The sequence below is a fragment of the Amia ocellicauda genome, unplaced genomic scaffold (assembly GCF_036373705.1).
Source record: "Amia ocellicauda isolate fAmiCal2 unplaced genomic scaffold, fAmiCal2.hap1 HAP1_SCAFFOLD_56, whole genome shotgun sequence".
Lineage (NCBI taxonomy): Eukaryota > Metazoa > Chordata > Actinopteri > Amiiformes > Amiidae > Amia > Amia ocellicauda.
The window spans coordinates 311,488-332,234 of NW_027102986.1; the positions used below are offsets into that span (position 1 = coordinate 311,488).

Below are 20,747 nucleotides of genomic sequence, written 5' to 3' on the forward strand. Positions count from 1 at the left end.
GTTCCGTCAATACCCGCCAACCTTTAAGAGACATCATGCAGCCAGGCCTTTCGGCTTGCGGCCACACCATCCTGAACTCGCCCGGTCTCGTCAGATCTTGGAAGCTAAACGGGGAAGGACCTGGTCGGTACATGAATGTGAGACCTCCTGGAAATACCTGGTGCTGCAAGCTTTTACGTCTCCTGGGTAACTTTATCGTAGCTCTTAATACTCTCTATCTGTCTGGAGGAGATATATTTGAAGTATTGTACACGTACCCAGCTACTGTCAACACCCTTTGCTGCACTGATATTTTTCCCTCTATTTTTCTTTTTTTTTTTTGCTGGCAGTTCCGTCAATACCCGCCAGCCATTAAGAGACATCATGCAGCCAGGCATCTCGGCTTGCGGCCACACCGTCCTGAATGCGCCCGATCTCGTCAGATCTCGGAAGCTAAACGGGGCAGGACCTGGTCAGTACATGAATGTGAGACCTCCTGGAAATACCTGGTGCTGCAAGCTTTTACGTCTCCTGGGTAACTTCATCGTAGCTCTTAATACTCTCTTTCTGTCTGGAGGAGATATAATTGAAGAATTGTACACGTACTAGGCTACTTTCAACAGCCTTTGCTGCACTGATATTTTTCCCTCCATTTTTCTTTTTATTTTATTTTTTTGCTGGAAGTTCCGTCAATACCCGCCAGCCTTTTAGAGACATCATGCAGCCAGGCCTCTTGGCTTTCGGCCACACCGTCATGAACGCGCCCGATCTCGTCAGATCTCGGAAGCTAAATGGGGCAGGGCCTGGTCAGTACTTCGATGGGTGACCTCCTGGAAATACCAGGTGCTGCAAGATTTTTACGTCTCCTGGGAAACTTCATCGTAGCTCTTTATACTCTCTTTCTGTCTGGAGGAGATATAATTGAAGAATTGTACACGTACCCGGCTACTTTCAAAACCCTTTGCTGCACTGATTTGTTTCTCTCCATTTTTCTTTTTTCTTATTTTTTTTGCTGGAAGTTCCATCAATACCCGCCAGCCTTTAAGAGACATCATGCAGCCAGGCCTCTTTGTTTGCGGCCACACCGTCCTGAACGCGCCCAATCTCATCAGATCTCGGAAGCTAAACGGGGCAGTGTCTATTCTGTACTTGGATGGGAGACCTCCTGGAAATACCAGGTGCTGCAAGCTTCTTACGTCTCCTGGGTAACTTCATCATAGCTCTTAATACTCTCTTTCTGTCTGGAGGAGATATAATTGAAGAATTGTACACGTACCCGGCTACTTTCAACTCCCTTTGCTGCACTGATATTTTTCCCTCCATTTTTCTTTTTTCTTCTTTATTTTGCTGGAAGTTCTGTCAATATCCTCCAGCCTTTAAGAGACATCATGCAGCCAGGCATCTCGGCTTGTGGCCACACCATCCTGAATGCGCACGATCTCGTCAGATCTCGGAAGCTAAACGGGGCAGGGCCTGGTCAGTACTTAGATGGGAGACCTCCTGGAGATACCAGGTGCTGCAAGCTTTTTACATCACTTGGGTAACTTCATCGTAGCTCTTCATACTCGCTTTCTGTCTGGAGGAGATATAATTGAAGTATTGTACACGTACCCAGCTACATTTAACACCCTTTGCTGCACTGATATTTTTCCCTCCATTTTTCTTATTTCTTTTTTTTTTGCTGGAACTTCCGTCAATACCCGCCAGCCTTTAAGAGACTTCATACATCCAGGCCTCTTGGCTTGCGGCCACACCGTCCTGAACGCGCCCGATCTCGTCAGATCTCGGAAGCTGAACGGGGCAGGGCCTGGTCAGTATTTGGATGGGTGACCTCCTGGAAATACCAGGTGCTGCAAGCTTTTTTCGTCACTTGGGTAACTTCATCGTAGCTCTTAATACTCTCTTTCTGTCTGGAGGAGATATAATTGAAGTATTGTACACGTACCCGGCTACATTCAACACCCTTTCCTGCACTGATATTTTTCCCTCCATTTTTCTATTTTTTTTTTTTTTAAATTTCTTGGATGTTCCGTCAATACCCGCCAGCCTTTTAGAGACATCATGCAGCCAGGCCTCTAGGTTTGCGGCCACACCGTCTTGAACGCGCCCGATCTCATCAGATCTCGGAAGCTAAACGGGGCAAGACCTGGTCAGTACTTGGATGGGAGACCTTCTGGAAATACCTGGTGCTGCAAGCTTTTTAGTCTCCTGAGTAACTTCATTGTAGCTCTTAATACTCTCTTTCTGTCAGGAGAAGATACAATTGAAGAAATGTACACGTACCCGGCAACTTTCAACACCCTTTGCTGCACTGATATTTTTCCCTCCATTTTTCATTTTTCTTTTTTTTTTTGCTGGAAGGTCCGTCAAAACCCGCCCGCCTTTAAGAGACATCATGCTGCCAGGCGTCTCGGCTTGCGGCCACGCCGTCCTGAACGCGACCGATCTCATCAGATCTCGGAAGCTATACAGGGCAGGGCCTGGTCAGTACTTGGATGGGTGACCTCCTGGAAATACCAGGTGCTGCAAGCTTTATACGTCTCCTGGGTAACATCATCGTAGATCTTTAATACTCTCTTTCTGTCTGGAGGAGATATAATTGAAGAAATGTACACGTACCCGGCTACTTTCAACACCCTTTGCTGAACTGATATTTTTCCCTCCATTTTTCTTTTTTTATTTGCTGGAAGTTCCGTCAACACCCGTCAGCCTTTAAGAGACATCATGCAGCCAGGCCTCTCGGCTTGCGGCTACACCGTCCTGGACGCACCCCGTCTCGTCAGATCTCGGAAGCTAAACGGGGCATGGCCTGGTCAGTACTTGGATGGGAGATCTCCTAGAAATACCAGGTGCTGCAAGCTTTTTACGTCTCCTGGGTAACTTCATCGTAGCTCTTAATACTCTCTTTCTGTCTGGAGGAGATATAATTGAAGAATTGTACACGTTCCCGGCTACTTTCAACACCCTTTCCTGCACTGTTATTTTTCCCTCCATTTTTTTATTTTTTTATTTTTTATTTTTTGCTGGAAATTCCGTCAATACCCGCCAGCCTTTAAGAGACATCATGCAGCCAGGCATCTCGGCTTGCGGCCACACCGTCCTGAACGTGCCCGGTCTCGTCAGACCTTGGAAACTAAACGGGCCAGGGCCTGGTTAGTACTTGGATGGGTGACCTCCAGGAAATACCAGGTGATGCAAGCTTTTTACGTCTCCTGGGTATCTTCATCGTAGCTCTTAATACTCTTTATCTGTCTGGAGGAGATATAATTGAAGTATTGTACACTTTGTCTTAGGGACAGTCTGGCTAGCAGTGACTGAGTGGTTGACAGACGACAAGCAACGGAATGTACGTGCTCTGTGATGTCATAGCAGTCAGCTGAGAGAGGCTCGTGATGTCATCGCTGAGCTGTCTGTCTGTCTGTCTGTCTCTCTCTCTCTCTTTCTCTCTCTCTCTCTCTCTCTCTCTTCCTCTCAATTCAATTCATTTGTATTGTCAAAGCAATTGGACATACATACATATATATATATATATATATATATATATATATATATATATATACATACATACATACATCCATACATGCTAGAAAGTCATTACTATGTTATCTTAAAGGCTAACTAAGCAGAACATATATCATTATAGAACAGAGTTCATAGGTCAACACATGGTTTTAGGGAACAGGCACGTAGGTCATACCGTTTGACAATGTCTCCAAGGTTCTCATCGTAAATAACAAACAGAAATCAAACTATCTTCTGGGCTGACCTTCTAGCTTGACCGTATCTTTCTTAAGTATACAAGAGAGAAAAACAGGTGTAAGAAAATAATTTCTAATTTTCCTTCTACACATATATACATACATACATACATATGTAGCGTTATGTTGGGTGTATTTGGATAAGAGCATTTGGGCTCTGAGCTGAAGCACTGATCTAAAGAAGACCTCTCCCCCCCCAAAGTTATCAGATTTCCTTAGCTCATCAGCTTGGAACTGGTTTGCATCAAAGTGACAGTTTTGGGGAGGATGGCACCGAGAAGAGGCCAAATAGTTTGGAATTCTGCTATGAGATGTCTGGAGAAAGGGGCCTGTAGGTGATAAAAACTCTTTGAAGTGGATGAGAGCCGAAATCCCGACATAGAGCTACGAACCCAGGCCAACCGGCATTTCCAAAAGATGGCATGGATTGACATCAGTCATAAATAAAGCCTCCCTCCAATAGGACACTGGGGGCTGAAACCGAAATCCAATCTCAAGAACTCAGGGACCAATCACCTACTGATCTGACAGACTATAAGGAACAGCGGACAGTCTTTCTCTCTCTCTCTCTCTCACCTGAACCAGAAACTCGCTGCCACAGCTCAACCTGTAGCTCTGTTGCCAGAACCGGAATCAGAAACCAACCAAGTCTTTGCCGGCAACAGAAGAGTTAAACTATGAGAAGGAGATTGAGCGAAGAATTATTTTAAAGGACTTTATTAAATAAATAACTTCACAGACCCACCTGATCAGTGGAGTTTTACAGCTGGACAATTGACTAAGTCGACTGAATACGAAAGTGTCAGTCACTTAAATAGCTATTTGAGTCTTAAGAAACTTGACCCTTGGAACAAACAGGGCCCTGCTTTCCTCAAAGACTTCGTCTTCAAGTAACTACGGTGGAACCATGCTTACAAAGAAGATTTTGTGCACAACCTTGGAGCCTTCAAACCAATGGAAAATCTGTTTGGAAACGACTCTACATTCCCGAAACCCCAACTTCCAGGTGCATCGACTGAGTGGAAGTTCTTGGACAAAGCCGAACCGGACTGCCTTTGTTCCAAACCACACGGACCTCGTGCCGTGTGCTGTTATCTGAGCCCGAAGCCAGAGAGGCCTCTCTGCGACGAAGTTCACATAAGTTTAACAGTTTGGAGTTTGTGATTCATGACATTTGAGAAATCAATTAGAAATGTTAATCTGTGATTCATAACTCTAGAATGTGTAATATCATTTAGTTTTCTTAAATATAAATGTGAGTTGCATTAAACTGTTTTGTTGATAATTTTAGAAATAAAATCTGTCAACGCCGAGAAATATCTTCTCATTCCTGTTTAACTGTTTAGTCTGAAATTGACACAAGTTAATAGACATTAGATTATTGGTGGCCCTGCCTATCCTTAATCATTGAATAATAATCAGTTAAGGGAAATTGTGGTAACAAATAGGATCTTTCTCGGCACCTAAACGTAAATGAGACTGATATATATATAACGAGAAGTTACCTGACATAAATACTAACCTGCGTAGTTATTTAATGTCTGACTAATAATACTAACGAGAGACTCACCTTCGTCTTACTAACCGGTGTTGTAGTCAATGTGTTTATAACCTTTTTTGTTTAACGATTTGTTAAACGGAATGTACGTGCTCTGTGATGTCATAGCAGTAAGCTGAGAGAGGCTCGTCATGTCATCGCTGAGCTGGCTGGCTGGCTCTCTGTGTGTGTGTGTGTGTGTGTGTGTGTCTCTCTGTCTGTCTGTCTGTCTGTCTCTCTCTCTCTCTCTCTTACTCTCTCTCTCTCCCTCTCAATTCAATTCATTTGTATTGTCAAAGCAATTGGACATGCATACATACATACATACATATATATGGAAAATAAACAATATGTGTACATCTCTTTCTGCATTAGTGGTGCCCTCACAGATGTGCAAGTTACATGACAGACAGACAGACAGACACACACACACTTTCACACACAGACAGACAGACACAGACACACACAGAAACACACACACATACTTTGACAGACAGACAGACAGACACACGCATATTATGGGTCTTTGTTGGGTAGTGAAATGGGTAGCATCAGTCGCAGTGTGGGTAATGTCTGGGAAAAGCAACTAAACACGTTTAGTCATGTATTTGTCCATAGTTTACACATGAGATGAAAGAGACAGTATGACGTATTGAGCACCTGGGATTCCTCATGTGTATGTGAGGGGCAGAGGAACCGGATCCCAAGTGTGCGTCCCAGGTGCTATAGGTTTCAAAGCATGCAGGGGAATAGGCACCCCACCCTGACACATAAAGAAGACTGGATAGGGAGATATAAATAGCAATGGGGAGACTCTTGTACTTGGTGTGGCTCTATCCATATAGTGGGGCCAGCAGGTGCAGCAATAGAAGCTCAGCCTGGGGAGACTGGATTTAGCATTTCCTCTCCATTTTGATAACTATCCATAATCATTTCTGCAAAATACTTCTATGATACCTATGTATGTTTTTTACTTGTACTATATTATACTATCAAGTATCAGTGTACACATACAATGTGACCTGTTACATTAATACAGAGGCCACGGAAGGCCAGATCACTAATAGCCACTGTCCCCTGATATTACACTTTTTTACAATCACTTTGGCACTCATTTCAGAACCTTGATGTCATTTTTCAAAACTCTAGACACTAAACTCACACCCGATGATCAAAATGCACATTTTTCAAAACTCTAACACTTTTTTACAATTGCTTGGATACAATACACATCAACCTCAGATCATTTGTTCATTGAACTAAAATGACACAACTTAACATCAAAGTATTACCATTTCAAAATGCAATTCACACATTACATCTGAGATCACTGTCTATTCATTTCATTACAAAGATCTAACTATCAATTGATACAGCTGCTCAAAATGATAAGTGACTGTTGCATTACTCTTAATGCATAATTTTATGGAAACTGACAAACAATATTCCATGTTTCGATCATGAAAGTTTCAGGATAATGAGATCCATTGACATCAATAAACGAGGAGCATGAACCAGTTGGACTACATTATCTATGGATGTAATATTTCATCATCATTCATCATCATGTAGCACTTTTCCACACCATGTTTGCAGTGTGGAAGGAAAGTTAGAAATTCTTTCTCTAATACCTGTTTTTCTCTCTTGTATACTTAAGAAAGATAAGGTCAAGCTAGAAGGTCAGGCCAGAAGGTAGTTTGATTTCTGTTTGTTATTTACGATGAGAATCTTGGAGACAATGTCAAACAGTATGATTGAAGTGCCTGCTCCCTAATCCATGTGTTGATCTATGAACTCTGTCCTATAATGATATAAATTCTGCTTAGCTAACTTTTAAGATAACATAGTAATGACTTTCTGATTATAACCAGCTCTTTGATTTTTGTGTATAAAAGCTCTGACTGTTAAAATGAAGGCAGAGCGACTTTGGGATCTACTTGAGTCACTGTTCCTCTCCACGCTGCGTGTATTAAAGGCATTGCAACTAACGCTCCAACCTGGTTGAAGATGATTGTTCTTCCACATCAGATTTGACATTACTGTATGTATGCAGGCCCTTGTAATTGCTTTTCCAATACTGCCAACTGGTTATTGATGATTGATTTCACATTGTGGTACGAGTATCGAGTGAAATGAGTGCTATCCACCCCAGCAACACAGTGATAACATGGAGCCGGCAAGTCATCCAGGTCACAATAGAGGTCAAGCAGTGGGAGGAGGAAGACGTGGTGGTCAAAGGAATGGAAGGGGACATGCACCCCTTCTGAGAGGTGGTCGTGGGCCTCGTCATAGAGGAGGGCTTAGGCCTCACCAGAGAGGCAGCCATGGGCCTCATTTGAGAGGTGTTGGGGGAACGTGGTAGAGGACAAGGCCACGGACCAGACAGCGGCAGCAACAGCAAATAGTGTCCAGTGAAATCCGAGAAATAGTTGTAGAGCATGTTGTAAATCATGGAATGACCATGACTGAGGCAGCTACAATGATTCAATCAAACCTCAGAATCAACTCAGGATCAACTGTGGCCTCAATCATCAGAAATTTCCGTACTGAGAAGCGGCAAGTCTTCAGCATGCACTAAACATTAGGCTACTCTCAATTGTCAAATGACTGTATACTGCATACCAATGTGTAGCACAGAGTATAGTGTGCCTTTTGAAAGAAATGCAGACAGAGTGAAGCAGCTGATGACTGAGTATGTTCAGGTATGTTCAGTTTCAAGATGCCTCTTGTGAAAAATGGTTGTGAGAACCTGAACCTGAACACAGGGCTGATGGAAATTCAGAAGTACAGTAATCAATCCTTTGTTTTGCTTTTTACACTAAGCCAGGTGAGGAACACTGCAGTTGACATTTTACTGTAGTTTTGTTCGTTTTTGTAGCTAATTATTTTTGCATGGCTTCAAAGAAACCTATGGTGTGATTTGATTGTATTGCATCAATACATTTCAGATTTTGTTCAATGATTCCACTGTGTCTGTAGTATTCTCTCTACTAGTCCTTTTACAGTGATGTATTTATGTGTAGTACCATAATGAAACATGTATCACATATTTTGTACTACAATATTTAATGATTGTACGAACAACTACACAGTGAAACTATCGGTATCTTCTGTGTGGGTGATCTAAATAAATGTTACTATGGTATTTCATGATAAATGAATTATTTGAACCAACAAGTCTGCAAGTGCAAGGTTTCTTTAAAGATATGAATGCACAATGCAATGTTTTGAACATTGGACAGCCTGTGTTACAAGTGATGACCGTTTTGAGTTTTGTGTCTAGAGTTTTGAAAAATGACATCAAGGTTCTGAAATTAGTGACAAAGTGATTGTAAAAAACTGTATATTCATCCTATTTAATGTGCTCTTTTAAAATGTACTTTTCTTTTTTATGTTGCCATTTCTGTTCTACCAATGTTTCAGTTGTTAGCCAAAGATTGACAGAGTACATCTCATACACACAGGCCAGACAGCAAGGATTTCTTTTTGAAATTCAATTACAAATGCTGCATGAACTCATCAATACGATTAGAGCTCCTGAAAGCAATATAACTAACTCACTCTACAGCATCTCATTAGCAGTGAAAAGAAACCAAGAAAGTTGGGACAGTCGACTGTTTACCACTATGTAACATCACCTTTTCTTTTAATAACACTTATTAAGCACTTGGGCACTGAAGACACCACTTGGTTAAGTTTAGCAAGTGGGATTTCCCCCCATTCATCCATTATGCATTTCCTCAGCTGCGCAACTGCACAGGGCCTTCGTTGTCTTAATTTGCACTTCATAGTGCGCCACACATTCTCAATTCGGAGACAGGTCAGGACTGCAGGCAGGCCATGCTAGCACCCGCACTCTCTGCCTACGCAACCATGCGCTTGTAATCTGGGCAGAATGTGGTTTGGCGTTATCCTGCTGAAAAATGCAGGGATGTCCCTGGAAAAGACGATGTCTGGATGGCAGCATATGTTGCTCCAAAATGTGTACATCTCTTTCTGCAAAAATGGTGCCCTCACAGATGTGCGAGTTACATGACAGACAGACACTCATACACACTGTCACACCCACACACACACACACACTTTCACAGACAGACACACGCACACACACTCACTTTCACACAGAGACAGACACACAAACACAGAGACAGACACACACACACTCACTTTCACACAGAGACACACAAACACATACACTTTCACACAGACACACACACACATACATACATACATACATACATATATAAGGAAAAGAAACAATACATTTAAAAATCACAAAAAGATGTAATAAAGTACAGAAAATCTAAATGTAATAAAATGTGATCTTTAATACACACAAATATGTATGGCTGGTCGGATGCGTCTTGGACTCGGGTTCCTCTTCATTACATATAATGCTTTTGCCTTTTGCTATAGCTTTCCGTGGAGGGGATCGTGGGTGAGTTTGTACCATTCTTGGGGGGCTCTGCCTTGTTGGGGCGGAGCTGTGATCCAGGTGAACAGCAGATCGGACATAGGTGGGCATGTGGGCGGAGGAGGAAGGCCGGTCAAGCAAATAAGCTTGCTAAGGTACGCAGCAGCAGCAAGCAGCCCCACCATCCAGTCAGCCAGCCAGTCTGGCTGGCAGTGACTGAGTGGTTGACAGACGGCAAGCAACGGAATGTACGTGCTCTGTGATGTCATAGGAGTCACCTGAGAGAGATGTTTGTGATGTCATCGCTGAGCTGGCTGGCTCTGTGTGTCTTGCTGGCTGTGTGTGTGTGTGTGAGAGAGAGAGAGACTTTTTGACTTTTATCAGACTTCATTGCCTGTTTGCAACACGCAATAATTCATACAAAAGAAAATAAATAAATAAAAAATAGTGTTCCCCTTTGTTTGTCTCCCCCCAACAAGCATTAACTCCGCCACTGATCTGTACACTTTTAAAGAAAGCAACCCAATACACACAACAAAACAACCATCAAATACTAAACCCTATAAATGAATTACATAATAAAAACCAACTCCCCGTCATACAATTCACAAAGGGCATCATTAATACACCAGACCTGTTCAAAACTCTCCAAATCATTCATCAGCCTGTAATAGTTAAACTCTAGTCTGACTCTGCACTTGACCAGCATGGCAAACACTCTCACTGCATCCTCACTGCCCTCCCCACACACTCTGTTCTTCCTAGTCTTATAGACGGCCATTTTAGCCTGGCCCAGCAAGAAGTTTACCAGCTGGTCCACATGTTTGGTCTTTCTGGTGTATCGCGCCCCTAAAATAAAAACCTTTGTGTTAAAAATCAGGTTAAGATCAGTAAAAAGACGAGTTAAAAGACTAAAAATGGGTGACAACCGAGAGCAAGTGCTGAAACAGTGAAACACGGTCTCTCTCTGAGCACAGAATGGGCAGGCGTCGGACACAGCAGGGTTAAGAACAGTAATAAAAGAATTGACAGCAATAATGGTGTGTAACACCCTCCACTGCAGATTGCCAGCTCTCTTATTGAGGGGGGCTTGTACAGGCTTCTCCAGGCGGGCGCAGTGTCTTCCCCCAGCCCCAGCCTGTAAAGTAATTTTAGGAATCACAAAGAAACAGTTGAAAGTGCTAAATAAGTATTTTGATGCACCATATTAATTTAGGAAATTTACATGTTGTTTTTCATCAGCTTCTGTATCTGATGGCTCCACATCACTGGCTGGATTGACAGCAACGACACTCTAAAAAAAGAAGTGTTAAGTTTGAGCATTCAGGACTTGTTTTGAAGATCCTGAATATCACTGGTCCACAATTTATCTGTGAAACTATGGGTTAATCTCCATATACAAAATACTTTTCACACACACTTTAAATTTACAACTAAATTTACATGTTGATGTCTTTCGTCAGCTTCTGTATTTGATGGCTCAATATAACTGGTTGCATTAACAGCAACGGCACACTACAAGAAAATAACATTATATTTAAACATTCAGGACTGGTTTAGCATCACCTCGAATATCCCTAGCCCTTGAGGTCGATTGTTATTGTGGTCTTCAAGACCAGTGCTTCTCAACCTTAGTCCTGGAGGAGGCCCACTGTCTGCTGATTTTCATTACAACAACATTGTAGGTTATATCAGTGACTGTGGTCCTAAAGTACCCCTATGCCTGCTGTTTTTTTTCCAGTTGAGCTCTTAATTACCTAATTGGCTTAACTGAAGCCATTTAACCCTTTTCCCAGGTCTTTGGTTGTTGATGAGTTACAAAGAGCTGGATTGTGGCCCGCCATGACTGGAAGTGAAGAACACTCACTCTAGGCCTTTAACTTAATGTTCATATGTAGGGGCCTATCCATCTGATTTGTTTTTGCACATTTATTAACAGAAAAATTGATGGTATGTGAAATCATCTGAGCTGAAAAACATAATGTTCCACCAATAATAAAATAAATGTATTAATTAAAATTATAGAGATAATAGAATGTTCACAGATTATTAGTTCAGAAAATAAAATATTTTTTTATATCTTAAATAGAATTAACACTCAAATCAGTTGTAGGGTAAACAAGGTCTATTTTTTGGATTGATTTTATAATTATACATGTATGGCTGCATGAAGCTTACCTGAGAATCTGATATTTTAGTAACTTTGTTGCTTCTTGTTGGGTAGTCCACGTTTGCCGCCGTTCTTTTTCTGTAAATGTAAATCAAAAGGCAATAATTACATACTGTAATTAAAATACAAAAAGTATAAACATTGTATTATTATTTTTGTATCCTGTTTCTCCATCTCGATGCTGTTCTTTTTGGAATTGCATATCTAGGTTTACTTAAATACTGTTTATAAGATTGTAAACTCATCATCCAAATTTCTTCATTTGCCAAACTTTATGTAGTGCGCTTGCAGTTTCAGAAGAAGAAAAAAAACTGTAACAGATGGGATATGTAGTACTTTATACTCGAGTGGTCTATGCGATTACACCCTGTTGGTGTTATTAAGAACGCCAAGTACCAGAATGCAGAGCGGGACTGTTTTTTGTGCCGTGACTTGTCGGGGGAAAAACGGACGAGAAGGTGAAGGTAGTATGGCGGTGATGCACGCGTTGGTGAAGTGGGAAAGCGGGGTCGACAAAGACTCTTACAGCGTGATTCCCACTGCTTGCTTTCGCAATTTTGATTTATTCAGCATTGCTGATGATGACGAAGAGACGACTCGAAACTTCAGAGCAGAGTGGAGAGACACGAACAAACCTCCAAAAGGTGGATGGCCTGTCCATGAAGCGCAGATCATTATGACTGGTAACAATGTTTATTTAAAAAAAAAAAAACATTAAAGTCTTTACATGCTATTTGATATATACAATCACAGTATATTTGAAATGAATGTTTAAGTTATTAATGTGTTGTACGTCTAACATACTCTTATAACATGGTAGGTGGTGGTGAGGGCGCTAAAAACTCGTCATACTTGACTGGCATTTGTAAGAACGATTTATTGTGTGTTGTGCTTTACAATAAAATCCCCCAAATCACAAAATAAATTAAACCAGATATAATTTAACTTCAGTTTTGATTCAGTGTTGGCTGTTCATCTTAATTTGTATGGTCAAAGCACAGTATTTTTATGACAAATAAATATAATCCCCAAATATCTGTGGACATAATGCAGGGTTTTATTTATTTTATTTTTATTTTAGGAAAAGAAGGCGAACTAAGAAGAAAACTTAATGACCTAACAAAAATGCCCTCTCCTAAAATGAAGAGAGTACCTAAACCAAACAAAAAACTTCAAATTTCAGATGATAGTGACCTTGATGAACCACAGTTACCGGTGAGATAATTACTGCAAATATTAAATAAATGTATTGCAGGATTGTTTTTTTTTAATCATATTCATATATATATATATATTTTCATTTTAAACTCTTTTCCTCTCTGAATACAGCACAAAATAAGAAAGAAAACCGATGGAGCTTCAAGAATTAGATCCCGTCATATTCTACAGACATTTAAAGAGTCCAGTGAAGTTGAGCTACAGCAAAACGTTAAGCAGCTCGAAAAGGAAAACACAAGACTTAAAAATGAAAACCAATGTCTTCGAAACCGTATGGTTGATGGTAAGTTTTTTTATTTATAGCAAATAATTCCTTACCTTGATAAATGTTATTCTTCAGTAATTTAGATTCCAGAGTAATGTATTATAGTTGATCATACTGAAGTAATCTAGAACCACAATACAGACTCTTAATGTGCACTGTCTAATAGTTTAATAATACTGATTATTAAATAAAGTTTTTCAACATAATTTCATAATCCTACATTAATGACTATATGCATTACATTAGACCTGGAAATTCTTGTATTTTATCTTTTTTATTTTTTTCGTAGCTAATGTTAATGACCCACAAAAAGGTCAGTTTGCCAATAACATAGAGCAAGTCTCTCAAGTATAATTGCAGGCATTGATGGTTTTGTTTTCACTTTGCATTAAATATATTACTAGAAATGATTATCATTTAATACTAAGGTTTTTTTCTCCAGAGATTCCAGACCTTTTGGACAATCTGAAAAAAATTGTAACAAAAGCCACATTTATCAGCAATAAAGACAAAAGTGTGTCACCATCAAGTGGTTCTGACAGCCCCACAGCAAATTGTTCTGAATCTGACAAAGAATCACCAAAACAGGTATAACACTCTTGGTCTACAATATTACAAAGACAAGGTAAAAATATATATATTGAAAACAAATATTGGTTGTAAACAATCTAATGATGCTACATTATCAGTTATATTCATAGTTATAGTTGATAATAAGAATGTAATTGAATTATGGGTGTCACAGATTCACTGACTTTATTATGTCTGTAAATTAATAAACTTAGAATTGAGACATACTGTGGTCTTTAATAACACATTTCTGTAACAAAATCACAGCCTTACTGATAATGTATTCCACTTAACATAATATAAGAATAGTTTGGGGATAAACTTGTTTTTTATTTACCATTGTCTTTTAGGTGGAAAAGTTCCCAGGCACTGGAGTTTACATTGACAAACTGTCCTGGATCCTTGCAGAGAGGTGCAGCACGAATACGTCATATGCAAGAACCCTGACGGTTGCTGTCTTTGACTTTCCAACATTACTAAAGAGCAATCTTCGTGGTGGTGGCAGCAAGAGAGATCCAACTTCGGAGACATTAAGATCCTCATTGATGTTATTGAGGATCATATACAGCTGCCTTCGGAAGGACACGATGTGTTTCAGTTGCGGGGCTTTGCAGCCCAGCGGGACCCTCTTAATGCCGGACATCAGCTGCCCGAGCCGGTGCGGATGAACGGAGGGACGTTAGACAGCGTTACCTTCCGGGCAGGAGCAGCGAGCGGCAACACCGGGGTGAAAGTGTCGTCTAACACTGTGCCATTAGCCACTAGCTGATTGAGCAGATCAGTGGTTTTTAAGAAGATAACAATGGCAGCAGAATTGATATTTTCACACCCTGCTACCTCCCCAACCGCTAACACACACTGCTCTAGGGGGCAGAACTGCACCGGAGCGATCTTGACTCCATGGCGTCGGGTCAGTTTTTCAAAAGACGCATTCAGGGGGTCCGACCCCCCGACCCGGGAAGAACTACCGGTACTCCCCCCTCCCCTCCCCTGTTCCCCCACAATAAGAAAAGCACTGAAAACAGAAGACAAAATAAACAAACTGAAAAAAGTAAAGCAACAAAAAAACGCAGCCAAAGGACAGAGCTCTCAGCAGCACTCCCGCTCACTGCAGACCCCTCCCACACACTCCCAGCTGAGAGAGAGAGAGAGAGAGAGAGAGAGAGTTAGTGTCTGTCTGTCTCTCTCTCTCTCTCTCTGTAGATGCATCATAGGGAACATATGTAACAATCTCTCTTTTTGTTTACCAAAAATGAGAATGAACGTATTTCAAGTGGGTGTTGCCTTGGTTGGAAACGTTTTAAGATTATTTATGAAGTGTAAAGTGGATTTGTCTCAGTTCTCCGTAGTTTTCAATGTATGTGCCATTCAGTAGCGTTCATGTTACAGATGTGCCCTATGCAGTGGTAGGGTCAATAAAATGTCAGTAAAACTTTATTTTAGCAATTATGGAGGGGAAGAACTGCAAATAGCGGGTCCCCACTAATTATCTAACTTACCAACAACGTTTAAAATTAGGTCTTGCGAAGCTGCCAAATAATGCTGTATAATCGTATGTGTCTTCATACACCGGCTGCTATAGTCTGATAGCTTTGATTATATATATATATTTTCTCGTGAACCACAAATGCTATTTGCTTGATTTTTACAGAGTATGTTATAAATACCATTCTTATGAAGCCTGACAAATTGTATGCTGTAATTATGAATATTTTCAAATCATTTGTTTGTTTTTCCTAACATGTTACAAATGTTCCCTATGTGAAAGATGCATTATATCTTAATAACGTCTAAACAATTAAAGATATACAGATTATTATTTTCGGTAAAGTTATAACACATTGCTATTAACTATGTGTGTCAGTAAAAGTTTAAAAAATCCTAATAATTTTTTATTGATCCTGCAAAATAGGTGTTTAGGGAACATTTGTAACATTAGGGTTACGATTTGCCATAGACGCGGAATGAGTTTGATTGTGATGTTAAATGGGGTTTAAAGACGCAGTCGCCTCGGTGCTGATTACTATTGCTGTGTTTCTCCACTTCTACTCCATGCTTGGGAACGCCCACATCCAGTGACGTCAAAACCGGTGGAAAAGCGGGCCGGTTCAAAAAAGATCAGCTGGATCCCAGGCCGAGCAGCAGCTCCGGCTCCAGCACCGGCACCATGTCGCTGGAAAAGCGCTAAGTGAGCTCACAGTGAGCTCAGTGTAATGTCTGCTCTGGTGAGCTCACAGTGTGACCTAGTCGTTAGTTCACGTCTTCACTGGGTAGTCCATGACAACTTAATTGACTCAATTCTTGGGCTTAATTGGTCAAAATGACCATTGGTTGAAGGTACTCAGGGACTGATGTGTAGAGAGACTTATTAAACCTGCAGGATTGTGGTTTTCCCAGAACAGAATTAACCAGTGTAGCGTTATGTTGGGTGTATTCTGATAAGAGCATTTTAGCTCTGAGCTGAAGCACTGATCTAAAGAAGACCTCTCCCCCCCAAATTTATCAGATTTCCTTAACTCATCAGCATGTGAACTGGTTTACATCAAAGTGACAGTCTTGGGAGGATGGCACCAAGAATGGGCCAAATAGCTTGGAATCCCTGCTGTGAGATGTCTGGGGAAGGGGGCCTGTAGGAAATAAAAACTCTTTGAAATGGACGAGAGCCGAAATCCCGACACAGAGCTACGAACCCGTGCCAACCGGCATTTCCAAAAGATGGCATGGATTGACATCAGTCATACATCAAGCCCCCCTCCAATAGGACACTGGGGGCTGAAGCCGAAATCCAATCTCACAAACTAAAGAACCAATCACCTATTGATCTGACAGGCGTATAAAGGGTAACGCACGGCATCTCTCTCTCTCTCTCACCTAAACCAGTAACTCGCTGCCACAGCTCAACTTGTATCTCTGTTGCCAGAACCGGAACCAGAAACCAACTAAGTCTTTACCAGCAACAGAAGGGTTAAACTGGGAGAAGGAGATTGAGCCGTACGAAGAATTCTTTTAAAGGACTTTATTAAATAAAGAACTTTACAGACTGCGCTGCCCGCCTGTGCCCAGCCATCCAGCTGGACAATTGACTAAGTCGACTGAATACGAAAGTCATTTAAATAGCTATTTGAGTCTTAAGAAACTTGACCCTTGGAACGAACAGGGCCCTGCTTTCCTCAAAGACTTTGTCTTCAAGTAACTACGGTGGAACCCTGCTTACAAAGAAGATTTTGTGCACAACCTTGGAGCCTTCAAACCAGTGGAAAATCTGTTTGGAAAAGACTCTACATTCGCGAAACCCCAACTTCCAGGTGCATCGACTGAGTTGAAGTTCTTGGACAAAGCCGAACCGGACTGCCTTTGTTCCAAACCACACGGACCTCGTGCCGTGTGCTGTTATCTGAGCCCGAAGGCAGAGAGGTCTCTCTGCGACGAAGTTCACATAAGTTTAACAGTTTGGAGTTTGTGATTCATGACATTTGAGAAATCAATTAGAAATGTTAATCTGTGATTCATAACTCTAGAATGTGTAATATCATTTAGTTTTCTTAAATATAAATGTGTGTTGCATTCAACTGTTTTGTTGATAATTTTAGAAATAAAATCTGTCAACGCCGAGAAATATCTTCTCATTCCTGTTTAACTGTTTAGTCTGAAATTGACACAAGTTAATAGACACCAGATTATAGGTGGCCCTGCCTATCCTTAATCATTGAATAATAATCAGTTAAGGGAAATTGTGGTAACAAGTAATGATAGGATCTTTCTCTCCACCTAAACGTTAATGAGACTGATATATATATAACGAGAAGTTACCTGACATAAATACTAACCTGCATAGTTATTGAATGTCTGACTAACAATACTAATGAGAGACTCACCTTCATCTTACTAACCGGTATTGTAGTCAATGTGTTTATAACCTTTTTTGTTTAATGATTTGTGTGTTATCATATGCGATCCCATGGTCTTTGATTTGGTCACGGAAGTGATTTGTCTTTGATTTGTTGATCTAGAGTTGAATTTTAATTAGTTTTTCCCTTTTGTATAATTAGTGTAGTGCTACATTTAGTCTTTGTTTTTGAATAAATTTGACAATTTATATCTTTGGAATTGGTGTCTGCGTCCAATTATTACAGAAATTGAGTTCTACAAGATTCCAGGATTCGTGATAAGGTGATACTATAAATTCACTTCTTTAATTGAATTTTATAAGTGTACCTTACGCTACACCTTTGACCACCACGTCTTCCTCCTCCCACTGCTTGACCTCTATTGTGACCTGGATCACCTGCCGGCTCCATGTTATCGCTGTGTTGTTGAGGTGGATAGCACTCATTTCACTCGATACTCGTACCACAATGTGAAATCAATCATCAATAACCAGTTGGCAGTATTGGAAAAGCAATTACAAGGGCCTGCATACATACAGTAATGTCAAATCTGATGTGGAAGAACAATTCCTTTATCCCTCTGTTCTCCACCAGGGTTGTGCTGTTCGCCTCGATTGGCAAGTTTGCAGTGTGAGGAGTGGATCCATGTCGTCGTTCCTAGGCACTTCACAGCTGTGTGGGTGGTCAGGAGCACCTGGTAGGGCCCTGTCCACCTGGGCTGTTGGGAGGACTTTCTCTTGTGTGCTTTGATATACACAGTCACCTTGCTGGAAGGGGTGGTAAACCTGCTGGGATGGTTCAGTCTGGGCGGCTTTCATCTGTGAATGGACAGCTTCGAAAGCACGTGTTAGTCCCATACAAAAAGACAACAGAGCATCATCCATCAAGTGGATGTCCATTTCCCTTACAGACAATGGAGGAGTGATGGAGAGTCTCATAAGTCATCCCATAATAATCTCACACAGAGAAAGACCTGTTTTTCTCAATTTGCTGACGATTTCATTGTCATTAGGACTATAGGAAGGGGATCTGGACGTTTGAGTCCTGTTTGTTTGCATATATTAGACAGCTTATTCTTTAATATCCCATTTTGTTTCTCCACTGCTCCAGCTGACTGAGCCTGATGGGGCAGTGAAAATGTTGTTTACCTCGCAGGGCTTTGCATAGTTCCTGCACTATTGTCCCAGTGAAGTGAGTGTTCCTATCACTGGAAATTTCCCTGGAATGCGAAATCTACATATAACATCCCTTAACTGTATTTTTGCTACTTTTACTACTTCAGCCTTCCTACGGGATAGGCTTCAACCCATTTAGAACACCTATATATTATTACAAGTATATATTCATATCCACAACATTTAAGCTTTTGAACACAATCTATTTGCATATTGCAGGATTATGAGCTTGACAAATGTGGCAAGTTCTACAATATTGCTAAGCTGTTACTATAAAACCTGGGGCAAACCAATTTAAAAGACTGATGCACACATCCCCCCTTTGCCCGTGTGGCCAACACCATGCGCCACATGGGCAAACCAGGGAAAGAGTGCCTGTGAGGCAACCAATGCATTAGCAAATGTTTGAGCTCTCTTATGGAAGGTGCAGTGGCCAGTTGCAATTTCCTGGAGCTTTTACAGTGCATCTCAAATTAAATTTCATCCAGCCCCAGGTCATAAAAGTCAAACCCTAGTTACGACATACATAACACATACATTTTGTTGCTTCAAAGAGAATACAAAAGTCAGCAAAACATTCTTTTTTACAAATTCAGTTTGTAAACTGTATTGTACATATATTTGTTGCGTTTTGATTTATAAACATTATACATTGTACAAATCTTAAGTGAAGGGCAATGGACTGATTCTGACTTCATGGCTGTCATTCTATTCATTTGAATAATGTGACATCTCCACTAAAAGTACATTATAAATTAAACTATCAATAGAAGAATATGTGCTACTGCGGACGTCATCTGAGCAGTTTCACAATATATTGTAGATTCCTATAATCTGGAAAACCTTTAATTATAGTATTTTAACTTATTTCTCCACTGAGTCAAGCATCACTTCAGCGTAGTGGACCTCAGCATTGGTCTGTTCAAGTTGCTGTGAGGCTGTCTTTAAAGCCGCGCCCTCGGCCTACTGTGTCTCAACAAGAACACCAGCATCTTCTCCATATGGGTCAGACATCGGTTCCTTCAGGACACGATTCATAATATGCATATCTGCCATGTGGAATAAATCAGTCTGAAGACACAATGTGTGGTTCACACAACATCAGAGATCGTCCTTATAAAAGGCATCTCTATCACATTAGTTGACATTCGCACAATCTATAAGGTTTCTAGTAAAGGGACAATTCAAAATAATAATAATCTTGATTCCAATTTATCTCATTTATCAAATTATTTCAGTACAGCACTCAGCTGTCGTCAGCAGCATCATATCTCCTGTGTTTATTGAATCAGCTTTACTTCCTAGTGTAGATACTCTTTTTGTGTGGAGTTGTCAAAGTTTCAAAACAATGTGCTTATCTTTGTCCTTTTATCTAACTTAAATACCTGAGAACATTACAATAATTATTACAGCAGCTCCTTCAACACCATAGTTAATAGTAGTTGGGTAAATGATGGCAGTTATTAATCTTTGTTTCTCAATTCATTTTTTACCAATAAACCATAATTTGAAATTATTTCCATACTCCTATTATTCCTATTTTCATTATTATTAGTTTTATGCGGTTGTCATCTAGTATGTGATGTATTCGTCTGTATCAACATCAATATTATTATCATTATTAATACAAGCAGTGTAAATTACCATTCATTACACTCTTGCTCTGTTTGTAATAAGTTATGAACCCTTACACGTACTTACAGTCTCTGCCTTGTCTCTGACTTCTCTCTCTCTCTCTCTCTCTCTCTCTCTCTCTCTCTCTCTCTCTCTCTCT

The 20,747-nt window shown here is 40.6% G+C and overlaps 3 non-coding genes and 8 pseudogenes across 3 annotated transcripts; all 11 read left to right on the forward strand.

Moving 5' to 3' along the window:
• The first annotated feature begins 53 nt into the window (after window positions 1-53).
• Window positions 54-172, forward strand: LOC136738536 (uncharacterized; annotated as a pseudogene).
• A 209-nt stretch (window positions 173-381) lies between these two features.
• LOC136738393 (uncharacterized) lies at window positions 382-500 on the forward strand (annotated as a pseudogene).
• Window positions 501-715: 215 nt separating this feature from the next.
• Window positions 716-834, forward strand: LOC136738452 (uncharacterized; annotated as a pseudogene).
• A 216-nt stretch (window positions 835-1,050) lies between these two features.
• Window positions 1,051-1,169, forward strand: LOC136738518 (uncharacterized; annotated as a pseudogene).
• A 216-nt stretch (window positions 1,170-1,385) lies between these two features.
• On the forward strand, window positions 1,386-1,504 carry LOC136738347 (uncharacterized; annotated as a pseudogene).
• Window positions 1,505-1,719: 215 nt separating this feature from the next.
• LOC136738323 (5S ribosomal RNA) lies at window positions 1,720-1,838 on the forward strand. The gene has a single exon (XR_010812622.1). It is a non-coding gene; the product is annotated as a 5S ribosomal RNA (ribosomal RNA).
• A 220-nt stretch (window positions 1,839-2,058) lies between these two features.
• On the forward strand, window positions 2,059-2,177 carry LOC136738337 (uncharacterized; annotated as a pseudogene).
• A 215-nt stretch (window positions 2,178-2,392) lies between these two features.
• Window positions 2,393-2,511, forward strand: LOC136738320 (5S ribosomal RNA). Its single transcript, XR_010812621.1, has one exon. It is a non-coding gene; the product is annotated as a 5S ribosomal RNA (ribosomal RNA).
• Window positions 2,512-2,721: 210 nt separating this feature from the next.
• Window positions 2,722-2,840, forward strand: LOC136738497 (uncharacterized; annotated as a pseudogene).
• A 221-nt stretch (window positions 2,841-3,061) lies between these two features.
• LOC136738423 (uncharacterized) lies at window positions 3,062-3,180 on the forward strand (annotated as a pseudogene).
• A 6,460-nt stretch (window positions 3,181-9,640) lies between these two features.
• On the forward strand, window positions 9,641-9,755 carry LOC136738578 (U5 spliceosomal RNA). The gene has a single exon (XR_010812658.1). It is a non-coding gene; the product is annotated as a U5 spliceosomal RNA (small nuclear RNA).
• The last annotated feature ends 10,992 nt before the right edge of the window (window positions 9,756-20,747 follow it).